The sequence below is a fragment of the Psammomys obesus genome, unplaced genomic scaffold (genome assembly GCF_907164565.1).
Source record: "Psammomys obesus unplaced genomic scaffold, mPsaObe1.curated_primary_1811, whole genome shotgun sequence".
Taxonomy (NCBI): domain Eukaryota; kingdom Metazoa; phylum Chordata; class Mammalia; order Rodentia; family Muridae; genus Psammomys; species Psammomys obesus.
This window is the reverse complement of record NW_026596134.1, coordinates 26399568-26420767: the sequence shown is the minus strand read 5'-3', so window position 1 is coordinate 26420767 and position 21200 is coordinate 26399568. Positions and strand designations below refer to the sequence as shown.

The 21200-nt window shown below is 46.9% G+C and overlaps 1 protein-coding gene across 5 annotated transcripts in view; it reads right to left on the bottom strand.

Annotated features, from left to right (window-relative positions):
• The window catches only part of Dpf3 (double PHD fingers 3), a 268017-nt gene that overhangs the window by 202335 nt on the left and 44482 nt on the right, over positions 1–21200 (bottom strand). For 3 of the 5 annotated variants that reach the window (XM_055592874.1, XM_055592876.1, XM_055592875.1), the window contains one exon: positions 19784–20091. The exons of 1 other annotated variant lie outside the window; for it this stretch is intronic. The gene's annotated coding sequence lies outside the window, so the exon portion shown is untranslated. The remainder of the gene's footprint in view (positions 1–19783; positions 20092–21200) is intronic. One more of the 5 variants, XM_055592877.1, reaches the window with a different exon arrangement.

The window sequence follows — 21200 nt, the reverse complement described above, 5'->3', positions numbered from 1 at the left end:
AATACATGGTCAAAAGTACTAAGAATAAATGACTGCTGAGATGGCCAGCCATAAGTGGGACATCTATACAATCACTTCCTCCACAGTCATGGAGCATCGCAGAAGAAGGGGCAGAAAGACTGTAAGAGCCTGAGGAAGGGGGTTAATGCCAGTTATAACTCAGATCTCGCCTACAGAATGAAGAAACACCACATATTATCTTCAAAAGCAAGCTGTGACCTTTACAGCTGTTCTGAAGTTCTATGAAGGGAAAACTTATAGTGGGGGCGGGGGAGGGGAAGAGGGTTGAGCACCATAACTGTAAACCCAGAACAGAGAAAAAGGGAAATAAGAGAACAGTGAATGTGCCATCTGCCTGTCCACACCCCTAGTACAAGCTCCAGACCCCCACTATGGCCTTACTCAACTTCCCAGAATCCTTAGCTGTCATCAGGCTAGAAGCATCTCTCCAGAGGCCTTCCCTTTCCTCATAAAATCCAAGTTATCTAGAAAAAGAGAAGGTTTTAGAACCTTCAGGGAAGGTTTTAAACTCAAAAGACTGCAGCTGGAATGTCAAAGTGACAACTAAGCCAGGCTTGTTGGCATAAGCCTGAAATGTCAGGATTTGGAACTGAGTCCTAAAATGGCAGCAGGAAGATTGCCAAGTTCAAGTCCAGCCCAAGCTACCTAAACAGTTCAAGGCCAGACCAGGTTAGGTATTATGAAACCCTGTCTCCAAATAACCAAAAGAGAAAGTGCGACTATATAACATTCTGTCTCCTATATCTGCTCATTTTGAGTCACCTGCGTCACTGACACAGCCTCCTGCAAACGTGGAAAATGAGGCCTCCCTTCTTAAAAGATTAGAGATGTGTGAGACCAGAAAGACTACTTCCCAATGCCAGAGGGGGGAAAAAACTAAAAAGACAGGAAAGTGGGAAAAAAAGGAGGCCATCATCCAACACGCAAGAGTATGTGTGAGACTCTGCCCCTATCTCAGCTATTATGTATTCCCTACTGGCCTGGCCAACATCCAGAGAGACTCCAGGCTGGTGAGTCTGTGAATGTGAGGCCGAGATAAGCCGGGCAGCGAGGGGAAAGCTTGCCCAGGGTTATATATGGGCTGCTGTGCACTGACATGAGGAGCCAAGGGAATCTTGGGTTCCCGGGGCATTTTCTACACTTTTTCCTGCTTCCCAGGATTAAGAACCTGCCTTGCCTCCTCCCTCCCCCTGGACTGTCTCTAAACAATTGCTTTGTGAACATGGAAAAAGAGAGGCATGTGTGAGTTGTTTTTTTTTTTTTTTTTCGTCTTGTTTTTTAATGCTAAAATCCCATGGACCTTGGGTGCTACTAGTCTACAGTGAAACCAAGAAAGAGGCACCATTTTCCCTTTATCTATGGGACAGCCACCCAGTGGCACATTATTTCACAAGCTAGAAAAAGGCCAACCTCTAGGCCAGGGCCTCCGGCTAGACATATGCCTTGGGAGCCCAGGAAATGTTCTTTCTTCCAGCAAGAGGGAAACTGAGTCATTAAGACTCAAAGTGGTGCATCAGGGCAGAAAAATGGGAGGGAGGCCTTTAAGAAAGAAAGAAACGGTAGAAGGCCTAAGGAGAGGTCATTCTTCTGGAGGCATCAAAGACCACCAGAAATGCATTGTGGGAGCTGAGGTATCTGTCGGGGGATGCTTATCTCCTTTGACCAACTTCAGGCATCTGTTTGAGAGCACACCCCAGCACCAGTGGCACCAACGAGGTCTGGATGAAAGGAATGTCTTCCCCTCAGCCTTGCCTGAGGGTCAGACGCCTGGAAAAATTCCTGGGATGATTTGCTGTTGTCTGGGATGACTCTGGAGCCATCCCGGCTGGAAGAGAGATGTGGTTTCGAACAAAGACTGCCAAGACCAGTCTTGGCAAGTTAGGGACACTTTCAGGTCTTGGTGTGTCCCCCCTTACCACGCGTCAGCCTGGATCTCCTTCAACACCTCTCCTCCTCATTTGGGGAGACGCCTGAGAATTGTCCCCTCCGTGAAGCAGTCCTGGCGGCCCTCATCCTGAACGGACCCCATGATCTTGATGCTCCCCCATCGAGCTCTCCGGCATGCATGCCTTCCTGCCTTGTCACACCATTAGTGTCATTCCCCTAGAGACGTAAACACTCACTGAGGGAGAACCAGGTCATACGCCATTTGCTTTCTGCTTCTCTTGTTGGAGGGTGGGTGGAGCATGTATATGCACTCGTGTCCCTGTGGGGTGGGGCACATGCGTGTGCTCATGCCTGTGGAGGCCTGAGGTTGATGGCAGGGTGATCCTCCACAGCTTCTCTACTTTATTTGTTGAGGCAGACTCCATCAAACCCAAAGGTCACCACTTTCAGTAGTCTCCGTAGCTCCCTTGCTCTCGGGAGCCTCCGCCTCCACCTTCGGTTCTCAGGATCCAAATGCAGGTCCTCACGCTTGCTCAGGAAGCACTTTAACCCCAGGCCCCATACATCATTTTTGACCAACCCTTTTGCAGCATCACCCCCTCCTCAGCAAATAAACTGTCTACTGAACTGAACACAGACCCAGGAGGGGCAGCTTGGTGATGGCAGGCACTCCTGATCCCTGCTTCCGTTCAGTCATTCCCTCCACGAGCATGTTGAGTACCTGATACCTGCCAAGCACCAGCATTCTCTCTCACACCTCTATTATTGATTGGCTGGAATTAAACAGCATCTATCCAGCACTTCGTTTCCCCTCTAAGGAACAGACTAGCCCACAGGCTCTCTAGGCAAGAATCAGACCCCTAGAGTAGGGCAGCCTCCATCCCTTGGAAAGCCACACCCTCTCAAAAGGCATGTGGGGGAGGGGACTGAAAAGATAGCTCAGTGGTTAAGAGCATGCTCTTCGAGAGGACATGAGTTCAGTTCCCAGCACCCACATGGGGCAACTCACAAGTACCTGCAACTTCCAGACCCACAGAACCCTCTTCTGGCCTCCTTGGGCACCTACACACGGCAGACACATAGACACACACACACACAAGTCATCTCTGCTAGGCAGACGTGGTCACGGAGGTGGGAGGATTAGCCGGAGATCGTGAGAAATGTCTGCTCTGCCTGGAGATCAATACGTGCAAATTACTTGAGAATCTGGGGTGTTCGGGAACAGCTCCGCTATGAAAGACAAATACAGATGGAGGTGGGAGTGAAAGGGAGGGGGCAGGCGAGGGACAGTCATTTATCTCAGAGGTCTCTTCCCACACCAAAATTGTAGGTCTCTAATCCGAACCTCCCCTGCCAATGACTTGAAAAAGTTGCCTGAGCTCAGGGACATTTGGAGAGAAAGTTGAATCGCATTGTCAGATAATAAACCAAGAAGAAATTCTGAAGTCAAAACAAGGGATAAATTTTCCTTATCTCTCTAAGACATGCATCAAAGCGGCTCAGCGCTGTCTGCCCGGCCTGGGAAGATGATAATGGTTTTTAATGGCCTAGTAAACAACAGCACTGGCCTATGTAATAAAATTTAACCAATTCATCCTTTAGGCTTCCTCTCTGCCTTCTGCCGGCCCCACACTTTCTTTATGAAGGCAGCGTAACCTCAGGGGGATGGGGTCTAAAAAAGCAAGGGAGTTAAGTTTAAAGACTCAATGACTCTGAGTCAGTAGAATCCAGAGAATGTGGGGTGGACTGGGAAGTTGCCCCAGAGAAAAAGGTCCAGGGAAACAAGAAGCATAGTGCCCCCAAGGAACCAGAGCAAGAGGCAAATGTCATCCTTACTCCATGAGTGCGTTCATTCAGTTAGCACAGGCGCAAGACACCTGCAAGGGCACCAATAGGCAAGGCCTGGGGGGCCACTGGGAGTGAACATCATTCACACGAGTTGGACAGTGTAGTCCGGCGGTAGAATATGTGTTTAGCATACGTGAGGCCACACCTTCCACATCCAGTGCCACACACACACACACACACACACACACACACACACACACACACTATGCATACAGAGGTCTCGGGAAACAGCTCAGACTGTAATGTGTCTGCCTCACCCAATCCCCAGAACTTACGGAAAATGCCAGGCATAGCAGCACGCTTGTAATCTCAGAGCTGGCGAGCAAGGCAGAAACAGGCAAGTGCCTGGGGCATGGTGGCCAGTGTTCCTACCATTATCCGGGAGCCCTAGGCCAAAGGAGACCCTGTCTCTCAAAACAAATCGAGGTGGCTGGTTCTAAAGTAGGAAAACACCTAAGGTTGCTCTCTGACCTACACACACATGAACATAAAAAGCAGGCACACATATACACATACATACACAAACACACACACGCACAGAGGAGAGAAAGAACAAGGTGTGATGGTACATGCCTATAATCCCGTCACTTGGGAGACAGAGGCCACAGAATTTGATATTCAAGGCTAGCCTGGACAATGTGAATCCCTTCTTCAAAAGACTAAAAAGAGAAAGAAGGAAAAGAAAAGAAGAAAGAAAGAAAGACAGAGAGAGAGAGAGAGAGAGAAAGAAAGAAAGAAAGAAAGAAAGAAAGAGAGAAAGAGAAAGAGAAAAAGAAAAAGAAAGAGAGAGAGAAAGAAAGAAAGAAAGAAAGAAAGAAAGAAAGAAAGAAAGAAAGAAAGAAAGAAAGAAAGAAAGAAAGAAGGAAAGAAAGAGGAAGTCAAAGTCACACTATTGCTCATAAAAGTTGGGTATAGACAGCATTTGCAAAGGGCCAGAGTCCTTTTATCTCTTTCTATCTTTTACTTCCTCTTCCTCAAGTGTACTCTATACCATTTGGGATGATTGGGGAAGACAGGAATCAGAAAGTAAAGAAATCAGAAAAAAAAAAAAAAAAAAAAAAAAAAAAACAACGAGCCGGAAGATGGAACACAGCAGAAAGAAAAACCAAGCCCCTCCCTCTTGCCACAGCTTTCTCTACCTTCACCCCTAGTTCTGGAAAACAAAAAGACCACTAGGGCCCATGGTGGGTCGGCCACACACACCAGTCAAGTCATATGGCTTCCTGCACCACTGAGGCAAAGTTTTCCTCTTTGATTTGTTTGTTCTGTTTTTCTGTCTAAGTCTTTACTGATAGTCAAAATGGCACAGAAGAGCATTGCACTGAGGCAATCTTGAATCACATGTTTTATTTTCTACTATTTTTAAGTATGTGCATACGTGTGTGTCTGTGTGCGTGGATGTGCAGGCAACAATGAACTGCAGAAGGGGATGTTGTATCCTCTGGAGCTGGAGTTACAGGTGATTGTGAGCTTTCTGATGTGGTTACTTGAGAACAAGCCAGGTCTTCCACCAGAGCAGCAGCACATGCTGAACCATCTTTCCAGGACCCGTATGTTTTGTTTTGTTTGTTTGTTTGTTTTGGTTTTTTTGTTTTGTTTTTTTTTTTGAGACAGAGTCTCTGTAACCCAGGCTGGTCCCAGACTCACTTTGTAGCTGAGAATGGCCTTGAACTTCTGATTTGGCTGCCTCTTGCTTCGAGAATGATGGGATTATAAGCATGTCCTACCACCTACAAGGCTTTTGAAGGAGTTTTGGTGGTGGTGGTGCTGGTTGTGTGTGTGTGTGTGTGTGTGTGTGTGTGTGTGTGTGTGTCACATAGAAGTCAGAAGACAACTTTTTAAGAGTCATTTCTCAGCCAGGTATGGTGGTGCACACCTTTTATCCTAGCACTCAGGAGGCAGAGGCAAGTGGATCTCAATGAGTTTGAAGCCAGCCTGATCTACTTAGCAAGTTCCAGGATACCCAGAGCTACGTAAGAGAGACCCTGTCTCCAAAATATAAAATAAAGAAAAAAAGTCAATTGACCTCAAGTCATCAGGCTTGACAGCAGGAATCTTTACCACTGGGCCACGGGACCAGCCCCACCCTATTTATATAGTATTGGAGACCAAGGCCAGGGTTTCGTGAATCCTAGGCAGGCATTCTCCACTTAAGACTCCAGCTCTAAAGCTTTCTTTGTGCATTTATTTTCTACTCAACAAAGCACAGCTGGGCACCTGCCACATGCTAAACACCCAGCAAGTGTAGGCCCTGCCTCCCCAACTGGCTCCCAGACCAGCGGGGATGAACAGAGAAAAGGGACTCTGTCTCCAGAGCCTGGGGCAACTCCCAGAGATAATTCACAAGTCTTAATAAATTAATCTGATTTTGCCAGGTGGAAAAGAAATGGAGACACCACGTCGGTCCACAGTTCATGCTTTGAAAGTAGTCAGCCATCTGTGTGTCCAGACTATGGGGAAATGCCATTGAAGGGCAAAGGCTGGGAAGCAACGGAGAGACAGGTCAGACAGAGCCAAGAATGTCTTGATGCAGAACTTGGACTTCACCCTCTGTGCAATGAGGAAGCCTACAAGCGGAGGTGGGCTGAGCTCAGATTTATATGTTAACAAGAGTATTCCTGCTGCTGGGTGGAGAATGTTCTGGAATGGGGAGAAACTAGGCCAACTCCACAAAGACTTCTAAAACAGAACCAACAGGACAGAGGCCTGCCAGAGGGAAGAGGAGGTATCAGAAATGGTTGCCACACTCCAGCTTGAGGACCCTCATCCAAAGATAGAAACCAGTGAGAAAGTAAGAGGCAAAAAAAAAAAAAAAAAGTGTATGTCATGCTTGGGATCATACGAGCTACTAGGGAAACAGAGCACCAGGAGCTCAAGACCAGCCTCAAATACATAACAATTCAAGGCCAGCCTGGCCTACTTAAAACTTTATCTTAAAAAATAAAAAAGTTTTTTAAGAGAGTCAAGGAGGAAAAAGGGAAGGAGAAAGGGAATAAAAGAGAAAAGAAAAAAGGAAAGAGAGAGCAATAGAGGAGAACTAGCTCAGTTAGTGGGGTGTTTGCCTAGCATACATGACAGCCTGTGTTATATCCCCAATATTATATAAACCAAGTAATAGTGATAAACACCTTACTGGGGAGATGGAGTATGGAGAATCAGAAATTCAAAGGTCATCTTCAACTATACAGCAAGTCCATAGTCAGCCTAGGCTATGTAAGACTCTGTTTCCAAAAAAAAAAAAGGAGGAGGAAGAAAGAGAAAAGGAAGGAAGTATGGAAGGACAGAAGGAAGGAAGGAAGGAAAGAAAATAAACAATGGAAAAAAGAAAAAGAAACCCCTTGATCTGCCCTGTTTTCAAACAGTGGCTAAACCTAGCCATCCTTTGCCTGGCTTTTCCTGTCTCCTCCTCTATACTAGTTCAATTATTATATCATTGAAGATTGTCAAAATCTCCCTTTAGTCTCTCCTAAGCCTTGGCCAGGACGCAGCAATAAGTAGCCAGTAAATGCCTGTTATTAAATCAGACTTCAGAGGCCTGGAGAACTTGTCACCTCAGCCATCGCCTCATTTGCAGTATGAGGTGCTCCCCTTCTCTAATCCTTACTAAGTAGTTTTATAGAATTCCTGGAACAAACAATTCCTAGATGCTCAGATTGCACAATCCAAGAGAAATTTTACAACAGCAGAAAAAAAAAAAAATGGGGAGATCAACGACAGAACAATAGTCTCGCCAGCTTTTTTCTTTTTTTTAAAAACACCCCTTACACAAGAAGCCGTCCCCATCTGCAGCAACCAGTAGATCTGGAGGATATGCTTCTAAGGAAAAGAAGCCAAGCACAGAGAGACAAACACCACACATTCTTGCTCACACGTGGCAGCCTAGAAAAGCAAGAATCACCATTGAGTAGAACAGGAGTCCCTGGAAGTTAAGACAGGAAATGCGGGGAAAGGATAGGCAAGCTGAAGGCTAGAAGCCAACCTACAGTTAAGTAAAACGAGTTCTAATGTTCCACGGCAGAGTCACTATTAAAGAACTTACTGCAATATAATGTACTTGTTAAGATTTATTGATTTTTGCTTCATGTATATAAGTGTTTGCCTGTGTGTATGGTATGTACACCGTGTACATGCCCGGTGCCTGCAAAGGCCAGAAGGTCCTCTAGAACTAGAGTCACCGTGAGCTGTCATGTGGGTGCTGGGAATCGAACCTGGATCCTTTGCAAGAGCAGCAAGCGCTCGCTCTTAACCAATAAGCCATCTCTTCAGCACAAACTTAACCATAATTTTCTAAAGAACTAGGCCAGAGTTTAAGATTTCTCAACGCATCAGCGTATCAAGAAATGATACACGCTCCTCAAGGAGGTAGAAAGGCTGCCAACACTGGGTCGCCGCCCTCTGCGCGCATCCACTGAATTATCCCACACAACTTTGCAAACACATAGAATTATCATGGCCGTGAACGTGCCTGTTGATGAAATAAAGGAAAAGGGGCTGGAGAGATGGCTCGGTCAATAAAGTGTTGGCCATGAAAACTAGAGGATGGCAGCACTGTGCTCTGCACTCAAGAAAAAAAAAAAAATCAGGTGTGGGAATGTGTGTCTTAACCTCAACGATGGGGAGGCAGATCCCTGGAGCTTCCTGGACAGTCACTCTAGCCCCATGGCTAAACTCTGGGCTCGGCACAAGACCCTGCCTCAGATATGGGGTGGGGGGTGAATGAGATCAAAAGACATAATAAACATACATAAAATTCTCAAAAATCTTATTAAATATGTGTTACATTTACAGTGAGGAAAATTTTCATTTTTGTGTTTCTACTAATAGCTGTTTGAAATTTCCTATCTAATATATATTATTTTGGTTTTGTTTGTTTGTTTGTTTTGTTTTCTCTGTTGTAGCCCTGGCTGTCCTGGAACTTGCTCTGTAGACCAGGCTGGCCTCGAACTCAGAGATACACCTGTCTATGCCTTCCGAGTGCTGGGATTAAAGGCATGTGCCACCACCCACAGTGAAGACACTCCATGACCAAGGCAACTCACATAAAAGGACACATCGAATTGGGGGCTTGCCTACAGTTTCAGAAGCTGGGCATGGTGATTATCATGCCAGGGAGCATGCTGGCATGCGTGGCGCTGGAGCAGCAGCTGAGCGGTTTACACCCACATTCGCAGGCAGTAGGCGCAGAGGGGGAGGGAGGGAGGGGAAGCCTGGGGCCTGGCTGCTGAGACCTCAAAGCCCACCCCTGGCAATACACCTCCTCTAACAAGAACGCACCCCTTAATCTTTCCACACAGTTCACCAGCTGGTGACTGAGCATGCAAACATATGGGCCTGTGGGGGTCATGCTCATTCAAACCACCGTAGGTAGGAGAGCAACTGAGGAAGGCGATATCAGCTTCTGCCTCATACGAGTGGAGGAATCCATGCACACTCACACACACACACACATACATGCACGCAAACGCCTGCACATACACACTCATGAAAGGACACGCGTTGATATATTTCTACCAAATCGGAATAATATAATTTTTAAGATTAAGGATAAACCTAATTAAATCAGATCCTGGCTGCGGGGGAGGGGGGGGCAGATGTTCTGTGCACTGGAAGATATTAGGCAGGATCTCTAGCCCCTGCCAGTTATGTATCAATGGCATGTCCAGCTGTAACCACCGAAAAGCTACCTTAGGCATTCCCCAAATATCCCTGTGGATAAAGATGCTCCCGCTGGAGCTCACTGAACAGCACAGCATAAGCCTTATTAGAGATCTAACTAAATTGTCCTCATCTTTTGGACCAGTAGAGATCATCACTAAGTGGGGTCAGCCCATAGGCCTCCTTAGGGGACAGACACAGAGGCTGGGAATGTGAGGTTTGAACTCACACTTACTGTTAACTGACCTGGAACAAGGACCTCTCAGTTGCCCTCCCCATGAGGGTACTGAGGAATGTGTTTTATCTTCTAGGAAGGATTAAATGGCACAGATACAGCTCGGCACTTGACTCTTGGAAGAGGAGGTGTTGACAATTGTCCCATTTCTACAGCTTCTTTCCCACAGAGCCCAGTGCCGGGTACCTAGTAATAAGAGCTACCCAAATTCCGGACTTCCTAACGTTAGAAGTTATACACAGCACACTCAGAATCCCAGAACCCTGGAGGCTGAGGCAGGAAGATCACCCAAGTTTGGGGCTAGTCTGAGCTACATAGTGAGCCCAAGGCCAGCCAGAGCTACACAGCAAAAAATGTCTGAAAAAGCCAAACCATGAAAAGACTTGCTGGGTACAGTGACCTTTCACCTAATACAGCAGGTATCCCATAAATATTTATTGAATAAATAAATAAATCTTCAATCACTTGGCTCTCACCGGTCCCTCCCCTGAAGACTGACACATCTAAGTTCTTTTCTCTTTTACCTGAACATTCACCCGTCCTACTTATGAGAATTAAACCCATAAAATGCATCTGACCAGCCTAGGTAGGAACTCTGCTGGGATCGTCTAGCAAACCGTATAGATACCCAGCTCCCTCTGAATAACGCTCATCCCATCCGTGAAAGCCAAGCCTTTCTAAAAGCCCAGCAGAAAATAGTCCCTTCTGCCGCCATCAACATCTTCTGGTTGCTGCTGTCCTAAGACAGTCAGCCTAGAGGTCAGCCAGGGACAAGCAAGAGGAGGTGGCAAGATCCTTGAACAAAGTAGCTATAAAAGGGTGTGGGGGAAAGCAAGACAAACAACAAATGGAAAAAAAAAAAAAGGTGACCTCAAAGGCTGTGTGGGAGGGATTAGGGAGCTTCTGAGCTTGTTGCATGACACAAAGAGATCAGAGTTCCGGCTGCCTGACCCCACCAAGCCCATCCACCACAACCCCCAGCCTCCACCTCTGCTCTATAAGGAGAAAAAAATAAATGCATCTTGTTATTAACCAGATGCAGCCCTGGCCACAGCCCAGCCAGCCATAAATTTCCCAGGTCCATCTCACAAGCACTTTAAGTATCCTCTGACACTTTCCCAAAGGAGTGAGGGTTTGGGTTCTTTTTTCGGCCATCGTGGGACCACAAGACAGTGAGGAGAGAGAGAAGCCTTCAAGAGCAGGTGACTTTAAGCCCTTACTATTTAAATGGCGGAACTGAGGCTTTGCCAAGTGTGCTGCAGCTGGGGCAGAATTGAGCCAAGAAATCAAGCCTTGGGGTTCTGTGGGAGGCTTGGAAACACACCCCAACGGGAAAGGGGATGATGTGTTAATTCCCGCAAACAGGTGTGATCGCACCCAAAGACTCCCAGGAAGGGAGCATCAACCCCTCTCCAAAGGACCGAGGGACCGTGTCCCATGGCCACGTCCACGTCCACATTTAGGAGAATGTTGTCACACCTTCCCACACAGCTACTCCTTTCTCCTCTCCAGCCCAGCTCACGTGTCTCTTGTCGGTCCCATCCCATGCCAGCTATATTCTACAGGCCGTGCAGGACAAGGAGCAAAACACAAAAGATCGGTAAAGGGCATTTGGGGGGCTGTGTATGTATCTGCATGTCTGTGTATGCGTGCAATCATTTGTGTGTCCCTAAGCAGGGAGCTGGAGAGAGAAATGTGGCAATGCTCTAAAGAAATGGTGAGCCTGAGAAAAGGGGAGAGGAGGGGCGTTCGTTATAATATTCTCACAACTTCTCAAAAGGGCTGAAGGTTTTCTAGGTAAAAAATAAGAGAGAAAAAGAAAGGGCTTACTGACAATTTAAGGGATAGGGATCTAAAAAGTAAAAAGAAAAAAAATCGAAAGTGGCTAGGATTCACTCCTTAAATTTTATTTATTTATTTTTTATCTAATGCAGTGGTTCTCAACCTTCCTAACGTTGAAATCCTGCAGTACAGTTCCTCATGTTGTGCTGACTCCCAACCATAAAATTATTTCATTGAAACTTCACAACTATAATTTTACTACTGTTATGAATCATAATGTAAACTACCTGATATGCAGGACATCTAATATATGACCCCTGTGAAAAAGTCCTTTGACCCCCAAAGGAATCAAAACCCACAGGTTGAGAACCACCAGTCTAGGGGACTAACATACTCTGAGAAGGTTAGGAGACACCCTAAAGGTCAGGTTGGCCCTAAGCAAGCACATGATGCTGCTGTTTACTGAAGTCAGTAGCTGTGAGGTTCAAATCTAACGTCAAGTATGTTTTACTCATCAGTTCCTAAACTGCACCTATGCTTCATGATTCACAGTATCAATAAAATGAAGCTTGGCTTTGATCCCACTTGGAAATTTTTTTCACATAAGGAAATTGTTGAAACAAATCCATACCCAACCCACAGTCACCAGGTTCTCTGTTCAAAGTAGTGCTTATCGTGGGCCACAGTGGGTCTCTGAGCCAGCCACATCCATGAAACTCATGCCAGCTCACAGTGGTCCGTGGACAGCGACTGAGGTGCAACCGTTCAAGAGGCCCCATGGAATTCCTCACAGCTGAAAAAAATGAGGTTTCAGAAAAAGGTTATAGCCACATTAGGAGGACTGTGTGCTTACCACAAGTTCCTCCGCAGGAAACGGAATCATGGGAGACGTTGAAGATGACAAGCAGAGTGGGTAGGTGGGAGAATTCAAAACTACAGAGTCTAGTTCGAATGACAAAGACCTGGCCCACGGCAGTCAAAGAATGAGGGTGGAGCTATGGTCAAGCGGACCAGAATACTTGGACAGTAGGACTTGGTGGGCGGATGTGGCTCAGAGGAAGAAATCCATGAGGACTTCCGCTGGCTGATCAGGTAGACAGATTGGTGGCTCTCAACCTGTGGGTTGAGACCCCTTTAGGGGTCCAACAGCCCTTTCACAAGGGTTGCCCTAGGACCATCGGAAAACAGATATTTCCATTGCGACTCAAAACAGTAGCAAAATTACAGTTATAAAGTAGCAAACAAAAACTATTTTATGGTTGGGACGTCACCACCACATGAGGACGGTCGAGAGCCGCAGCTGCAGATGTTGACAGGGAATCCAAGAGGTGGTAAAGGCTTGGCAGGAATGTGCTAAGCTGTGACTATGCTGAGGGTCCAGCTGTGTGTAAGTTTATGTATGTATACAAACAGAGAACATCAGAGAGGGCTGGACATATACATTAAGGGATGATCCACATATAGAGAACAATGTCATGGACACAGAGCAGGTTAGCTGGAGAACAACTGTACGCAGAGCAAGACTGAGTGGAGGACAGAAATTCAGGTGAGGGAGAGGATATTCTCAAGTACATCTGAGAAATCAAAGAGGCAAAGGCTAAAATCTGCTTTCTTTTTCTGTTTTGTTTTTTAAGACAGGGTTTCTCTGTGCAGCTTTTGTAAATCAGGCTGGCCTAGAACCCACAGAGACCCACCTGCTTCTGCCTCCCCAAGCGCTGAGATTACAAGCTTACGCCACTGCACCTAGTTAAAACCTGCTTTCAAACGACCCATTCAAACGCATTCTCCCAGGCTGGTGGCACCGCGCTGGACTGTGAGTAGGTGGGAGGGACAGTGATAAGTTTCAATAAACGTCACTTCTCACACCAAAAAAAAAAAAAGACAAATGACCCAACTGAAAAACAGGCGGGAGATTTGAATGGTCAACCTATCTAAAGAAGATGGACGAATGGCCGATGGGTACATGGAAAGATTCTCAGTATCCCTGTTCATTAGGGAAATGCCAATCAAAACCACAATGAAGGGGCTGGAGAAAAAGCTCAGCGGCTAAGAGCACTGGCTGCTCTTCCAGATGACACGGCACCCACCTGGCAGATCAAAAGTGTCCGGAACTCTCTCAAGATCTAACAGTCTTCTGGCCTCCGTGGACACCAGGTATGTGCATAGTAAGTATACAGACATACATGCAGGCAAAACACTCACGTACATATAAATAAGTAAGTAGATAAGTAAATAGATTATGCTCTCTATCTGAAGACTCACTCAGCAAGAGGGAGACCCCTGGCTGGTACTGGAAAACCTAGCTAGCTTCTCAGTGTGTGACGTCACGGTTATGGGAGGAGGCTCTACAACCACCAATTTACTAAGGGAGCAAAATCCTGAGCAACAATCTATAAACATCTGTCCTTACGCCCGCAGATAGTCTTCACCCCTCAGTGAGGAAACTTCTGTTTGCACCAGATGGAGAGACCACCACGGAAAACCACAACCAATCAAACTGCGGAGCCGTCCAGTCCCAGCGGACACGTCTTTAAAGCACCTCCATGCCCAAGGCTCAGGGGACAATCTGGAGGAAGGGGCAGAAAGCTTCTACAAGCTGGAGGACCAGGGGGGTTGCTCTGAGATTTTTCTCTCCTAGGAGTGTCAGAAGCTACTGCCAGTCTCACCAACATGACTGCCCACACAGGAGCTCAACACGGACGACACCAAAGAGAACCGGGAAAAGCCCGCATGGCCTCAACCTTACACAAGGAGCTGTAGACAACAGAGGGAAGCTGGGAGGGGGAGAAGTGGCCTTCCCCAACGGAGAGTGAGCAGCTGGGTGTCCAGTGCCAATGGTCATCCCTGAAGACATGCATACACATCGAGCGGGTTACCTTTAGGAATATCTAAGTACATACAGGCACACATACAACGATTAATGGGGAAAGAGGCCATCAAGTTGAACGAGAGCGGGGAGGAGTTTATGGCAGGGTTTGGAGGAAGTGTAAATTATATTATAGTACCAGCCCTGGAGGAGACAGAGACGGGAAGATTTGGTGGAGTTTGGTGGCTACCAGTTTAGCTGAAAAAAAAAAAAAAAAAAAAAAAGCAAGATCTGGGTACAGGGAAAGACCTTGTCTGAAGGGAGTAGGGTGAAGACCAATAGAAAAAAAAAAAAAAGACACAAACTCTCCTCCTCTGGCCTTGCATGTGCTTGGGTGTGAACACCTACACACACACACACGTATATATAATATGTACATACACCATACACACACAAAAGACAGATAATCATAAGTGTCAGGAAAGGCTGAGAGGGATGAGTCCTTCATGTATTTGGGTGGGGATGAGAAGCAGAGCAGACCAACACAGAATCTAACAGGCAGCCCCTCAAAAAGGTATACATGGAGTTATTGCGTGACTCCGCTATTCTTCACCTGGGTGTGAATCAGTTGCATATGACAGCGTATATTCTGAGCCACACGTGCTGGCACACGCCTGTACTCCTACCACTCAGGAGCTATGACAAGAGGATTGAAATTCGAGGCCAGCCTGGATTATCTAACTGAGTTCCAGACCAGACAAAGATGACCTCACCCCAAAAGAGAAAATATGGGGGTGGAGAGATGACTCAGGGGTCAAGGGCATTTGCTGCTTTTGGAAAGGCCCAGCACCCTCATGGTGGTTTACAATTGCCTGTGACTCCAGGTCCAGGGGATTCAGTGGCTTCCTGTATGTACTTGGTGGTACACACGTGTACATAAATAAGCAATTTATGTAATAAGAAAAGATATACATGCAAATGTTCATTTAAGCAAATGTTCATTTAAGCATCATTTATAATAGCCGACAGGTGGAAATCATCCGAATCCCCACCAACCAATCAGTGGCTACATAAAACGTGACTCCACACATTTAGAATAGTATTCAGCCATAAAAAAAAAATAGAATATTTTTACATGCCACAGTATGGCATATGAATGGTTGAACACTGAAAACCTCATGCTAAGGGGAAGAAGACGGACACAAAGGTCACACAAATTGTGTGATTTCATTTATATGAAATTTCCAGACTAGAGGAACATTCACAATGACAGTAAATTAGTGGCCCCTGCGGGGGGTGGGGTGGGGGTGTATGCTGGCTGCGCAACACCATGATCATTTCAGAACTGTGAGCTTGATTGTGAATTCTAATATTAATCAAACAATTCAATAATAACTAAGTTCACCTTACAAAAAGAGGGGGAAGGGGCTTGAGACACCCACTGTTCAAGCTGAAAAGACTGCTGCTAGGAAAACCCTGAAATGGCTTCCCAAGCCCGAAGTCAAGGTGGAGGCCTCCAAAAAAACGAAAAGCTTCGTGACCACTCTCACTCCCAAAACCCCAAACGCCAGAGCTCAGAAAGCTAAACGAGCAGGTATGATTGTCACTGACCAGGCCTGACCTGGGCACAGTCACCAGAGGATGGAGGCGAGAACCCCTGCAGTACTGCCAGCCCCACACTTCACGCCCTCTTTCGACTCTTTGGCACCTACATCCTTGCTCTGTGCTCCAGAAGCCCCTGAGACAGCATTTGTCACAGCATCTTCACGACTGAGGAGTCACTTGAACCTTTGTCTCTCCTGATTTGGGAAACGAGTGGCTTTAAAATTAGCCCCTCTTGCGTGGTCTGGACTCAGCTCAACACCTCCTCTGGCAGAACTCCAAAGAAAGCGGGTGAGGGACAGGAGGCCTGTGCCACATTTGTCAGAGGAGGGTGGAGCCCCAGGAAGAAGGAGCTGAGGACACAGCTCAGGAACTCGTACAACCATCTTCTATCTCTAGGCCACTTTCCAGCAAGGTACATATCTCCTGTTCCCTTGTTCTGCCCCATCTCTCTAGCCACACCTCCAATGCCAAGCTGAATGCCAAGATGGACAGAATACAAATGGTTGGAGGTGGCACTCACCACCCCCGGGAGATTGTCAGATCGGGGAGGCAGGTCTGGAGACAAAGTCCAGGCCCCAGGCCTGCTGTGGCCAATGGGTGAGCAAGTCTTCCTTCATCCCACTCCACTCCTGCCTGTCCCAAAGTGAGAAGGTGAGCAGGGAAACTCAGCCCTCCCTTGGGGTTCTGACCACCTTGTGAGGAGACTATGATGGCCCTGCCGTTGCCATGCCAACTGTGATATCACTCCTCTCATCATTCCATCTGGGTGGATCCCCCCCCCCCTTTCCTTAAAGGACATCCTTTTACCAGTGTCTGTCTAGGGACCTACCAAGAGGTTAGCTGCTCCGGGTAAACTATGCTGTCTGGACTGTGTGGCCTCAGGGGAGCAGCTCCTGGGATACAGCAAGCCCTGCTCCCAGGACAGCTGATCCGCTAACTGGAAGCAGAACCAATGAAATGCTTTTAACATCTCCTATCAGATAGCAAGGAAGAGACAGAATGTGGTCAGGGCCTAGCTTGGCTTCACAAGCCAGATGAAGCCACTTTCTAAGAAAAATAAGGGCAAAGAACAACAAAAAAGGGAGGTATAAATCCCACACTTGAGCTTGGACAGGGGAATGTCCAGGAGAAGAAAATCATTCCCCAAAAACCGGCTGTTATGTTGTCCACTACGAGTTGGGGTTCCCGCAGGGAAAGTACATCCTTGTCTTTGTACTTAGACTGACAGGCTGCCAGAGACCTAGTCCCAGCCTTTTAGGAACTCACAATGTTGCTGTTCACAAAGACAATGGCAACAACGGCTCATGAAAAGAACCTGACCCTCCAGGCAGATAAACCAAGGCTCTAGAAAACCAGTCTGTCTGTGGCCAGGAGGCTCAGCATACAACTTGTGGGCAAAGAGCAAGGGCGATGGCCCTGGCCAGGTAGACCTCATTCTAAACCTTCAAGTGGGGACCACGGCCTGTAGCTAGCACACCGTGGGCAGAGGGGCCCAGAGCCGGCATTCCTGCAGTACGGTTAAGTTTTATGAAACAAGCCTATTCCCGGAAGTCCACTGTTGAAGTCCAGTGCCTTGAGGGAAAGAGTCGTCCTCTTATCACACTGACCGAATCCAGATTCAAACGACAGAGGGGCCGTCACCAAAGTGGTATCAGCAGTGCTGCCTTCAGCCTAAACCTGCCACACAGACCTGCCCTTGCCTTTCTAGTACACCGCTTGCTACTCAAAAAATACAAATTCTCTCTATGGGATGGGGGGTTAATATGGGGCTGTATGTGCAGTACACATGGCCCTTTCATGCATGCAGAGGCCAGAAGAGGATATCTCCCTGTCCTACTCCATCACTACTACCGGATTCCCTCAAAGCAGGATCTCTCACTGAACTGGAACCAGACTAGTGACCAACAAGCCCCGGAACCCCTCCACTTTCCACCCTCCAGCCCCCTATACATAGTCTTCTAATGGTTAGGATAAAGGTCATATCTCCACCTTACAAAGGAAGAACTAAGGAAGAGGAGATACACGGAGCCGTCCCAGGTGACATCGTTTTGCAGAACTGTGACTCTGACCTTAAGAACTCCCTTTGGGGTGCTTTTGCTGACAACAAAGGTACAGGTAATGGACCTTGTCCAAAGGTCCTTGTTCAAAGGTCCATTACCGGGCCACCAAACAAGCCACTCCTGACAGTTCTATTGTGGTTTGTGAGGCCGGGGTATGGCAAGTTGAGGTAGAAGACAGAGCCTCAGGAGAACCCAGCCACTTGCTTCTTGCTCCCCAAGCAGCTGATGAGATGGTTCTGGGTCCAGATGTCACACTCAGTAACACTGTGCTTCTTTTTAACGAGCATCAGCTCCTACCTGTCCCAAAGGCAGGACAGCAAGATGGATGCCATGCTTTGCCGAGCAGCCTGCTCCCCTGGGAACAAGATCTCAAGCACGCCCACACGCATACACGCACCCTAATGTACACTAGGCCTACGCCAGCAAGCATACACAGGAAACAGTTACCAGGTGGTGACCTGAATAGTTTGAACAGCAAAATACACCTGTGAAAGAGGGTCCTGCAGAACTCCGAGCTAAGATCTGAGCACGCTAGTGCTCAGAGCTAGGACTCCACAGACCTGGACTCGTTACTGCACTGCCAAGCACAACCACGTGTGAGCTCAGTATGTGTGCGTGTGTGCGTGTGTGCGTGTGTGCGTGTGTGTGTGTGTGTGTGTGTGTGTGTGTGTGTGTGTGTGTGTGCTCAGCCACCCGCTTCTCACCAGGGTCCTTGACTATTGACCGCGCTAACATGGATGGTAAATGCTTCCATTCCACTTTGGAGCCCAAGCCCTTGCTTTTCCTAGGCTATCTGGCCCAGGAACCCAGCATTTTGTTCTTTTGTTTGTTTGCTTCTCTTCATTCACACGCATATTCACGGATTTCTTCATGCACAAATATGCATATTCAAATGACATTTGATTGTTACACTATTTCCCTTCACTCTACCATCTCAAACAAGCGAATTCATCTCTGCTGACCAGGGAGCTCACAGCCATAGTCGGGTTCTTAGGTTCTTTTTTTTTTTTTTAATAAATTATTTACTTTTATTTGCATTCATGTTTTGCCTGCTTGTGTCTATGTGAGAGTATTGGATCCCCTGGAACTGGAGTTACAGACAATTGTGAACTGCCATGTGGGTGCTGGGAATTGAACCCGGGTCCTCTGGAAGAGCAGGCAGTGCTCTTAACCCCTGAGCCATCTCTCCAGCCCCGTTATTGGGTTCTTAAGTCCCTTAAAAGCTGAGGTCTCAATCCCATGGTGCTACTGGGATATAGTAAAGCCTTTAAGAGTTGAGGTCTAGTTGAGTCCCTGGAGGATGTGAGTTTCAGGACTCCCTTCTCTTCCTCTCTCTCTTTCAATGTTAGGTGTTTCACCCACTGAGCCTCATCTCCAGACCCTTTTCCCACTCTCTCACTTTGGGGATCATGAGGTAAAAGGTTTGCTCCCCAAGATGATCCTACCATAATGTGCTACATTTGCCCCCACAGTTCTGAAGCTAAGGGGCCAGTGGGTCATGGGCTGAAATGTTGCAAACTGTAAGTTAAAAATATACCTCTTTATGACAGAACCCTGACCGACATGCTGAGTTAATGTATCAGTTTCCTCTAGGTTGAATATTGTTTGTTTAAAAAAATATTGTACACATCCTTTCCCCTTTTGTTTTCCTACTGTAGTTACACTTTTATAGATTTATAAAATCCTTTTACTGGTTCTCTTGTGAATCAAGGTAGGAAGGTACCATAGCCCTTGAGTCATTCCCTTACTGATAATCATTATGTTTTAATTCTTGGCTGTTACAACGAAAAGGAGAGTGTTTTAGTCAATGACCTATTTCTGTGAAAAGAACAGTAATCGTAACAACTCTTTTAAAAGGAAAACATTTAATTGGGGCTGGCTTACAGGTTCACAGGTTTAGTCCATTATTGTCATGGCAGGTGTCATGGTGTCTTGCAGGCAGACGTGGTGCTGGAGAGGTAGCTGAGCGTTCTACATCTGGATTGGCAGGCAGCAGGAAGAGAGAGAGAACCAGTGGGTCTCGCTTGGGCATCTGAAACTCCGAAACCCACCGCCGGTGACACACTTCCTCCATCAAGTCCACAGCAATCCAACAAGGCCACAGTTCCTAACGCCTTTCCCAAACATTCCAATAGATGAGTTTATGGGGGCCAATCTTAAAGCACCACAAGAAGTTCTTCAAAGTATCCTTTCTTTAAAAAAAAAAACAAAAAACAAAAAAAACAAAACTTTTTGTTTGTTTGTTTGGGCAGGGTCTTGTGTAGCCCAGGCTAGCCTCAAACTTGATATGTGTAGCTATGATGACCTCAAACTTCTGACCTTCCTGCCTCTACCTCCTAAGTACTAGGAACGCAGGCATGTGCCACCGTGCCCAGTTTATACAGTACAGGGGATGAAACCTGAGCCTTCGTCCAAAGAGCATTTTCTAAACAGACAAAACAAATACCAAGATGTCAATACCTCAGGATGAGGTCACAGTGAGGTGGTAAAGCTTCCCCTGAGTTCTTCTTAGAAAAGACACCCCTACTCCCAGAGGGATTCTGACTTCCAAACAGCAATGTCTTCCAAGGTCCTCCTGGATCAGGACAACTGCCATTTTCATTTATTTGTTTCTGCTAAAACCTACCCACTGCATGTATCACCAAGAGGTTAACGTTTTTCTCTGACCCCAGAAAGACTCTCCATCCAACACCAACAGAAGGCGGGAAATGTGACGCTTTTTCTACCTATCACAAAATACCAGCTTCAGGGGAGAGGACCCCCTGACTTCTGCCAATGCCACGCCCAGCAGGTGGCAGCTACTCTGTCTCTCCTCTATCAGAGAAGCTCTAGAAAGAACCTCAGGACTTTCCCCAAGAATAAAGTTCTCAGGCTGGAGATGGAGCACGGTGGTAGAAGACTGCTTTCCCAGCATGCCTTAGGTCCGATTTGACTGCCTAGGGCCCAGTCCAAAAAAAAAAAAAAAAAAAGTCCTCCCCAGACTCCTTGGGGGGGCCTTTACCAGCCACCACCCATTTCACTTATCCCTGCTAAATGCCCCTTAGTCCCTTAGTATTCGGCATGCTTTTGGTTGCAACCCCTAGCCACAATTTAAGGTAAGAGTAAGTTCATCTGCTACGGACTACATTTCCCAGCATCTCTTGCAGCTAGATGTGGCCATGTGACTAAATTCCAACCAGTAGGATAGTAATTGCGCCTTCTCACAGACAAGCAGCTTGCCTTAAGATTTCCTCACCTCATACCTCCCACACCGCGAGAGAGAGAGAGAGAGAGAGAGAGAGAGAGAGAGAGAGAGAGAGAG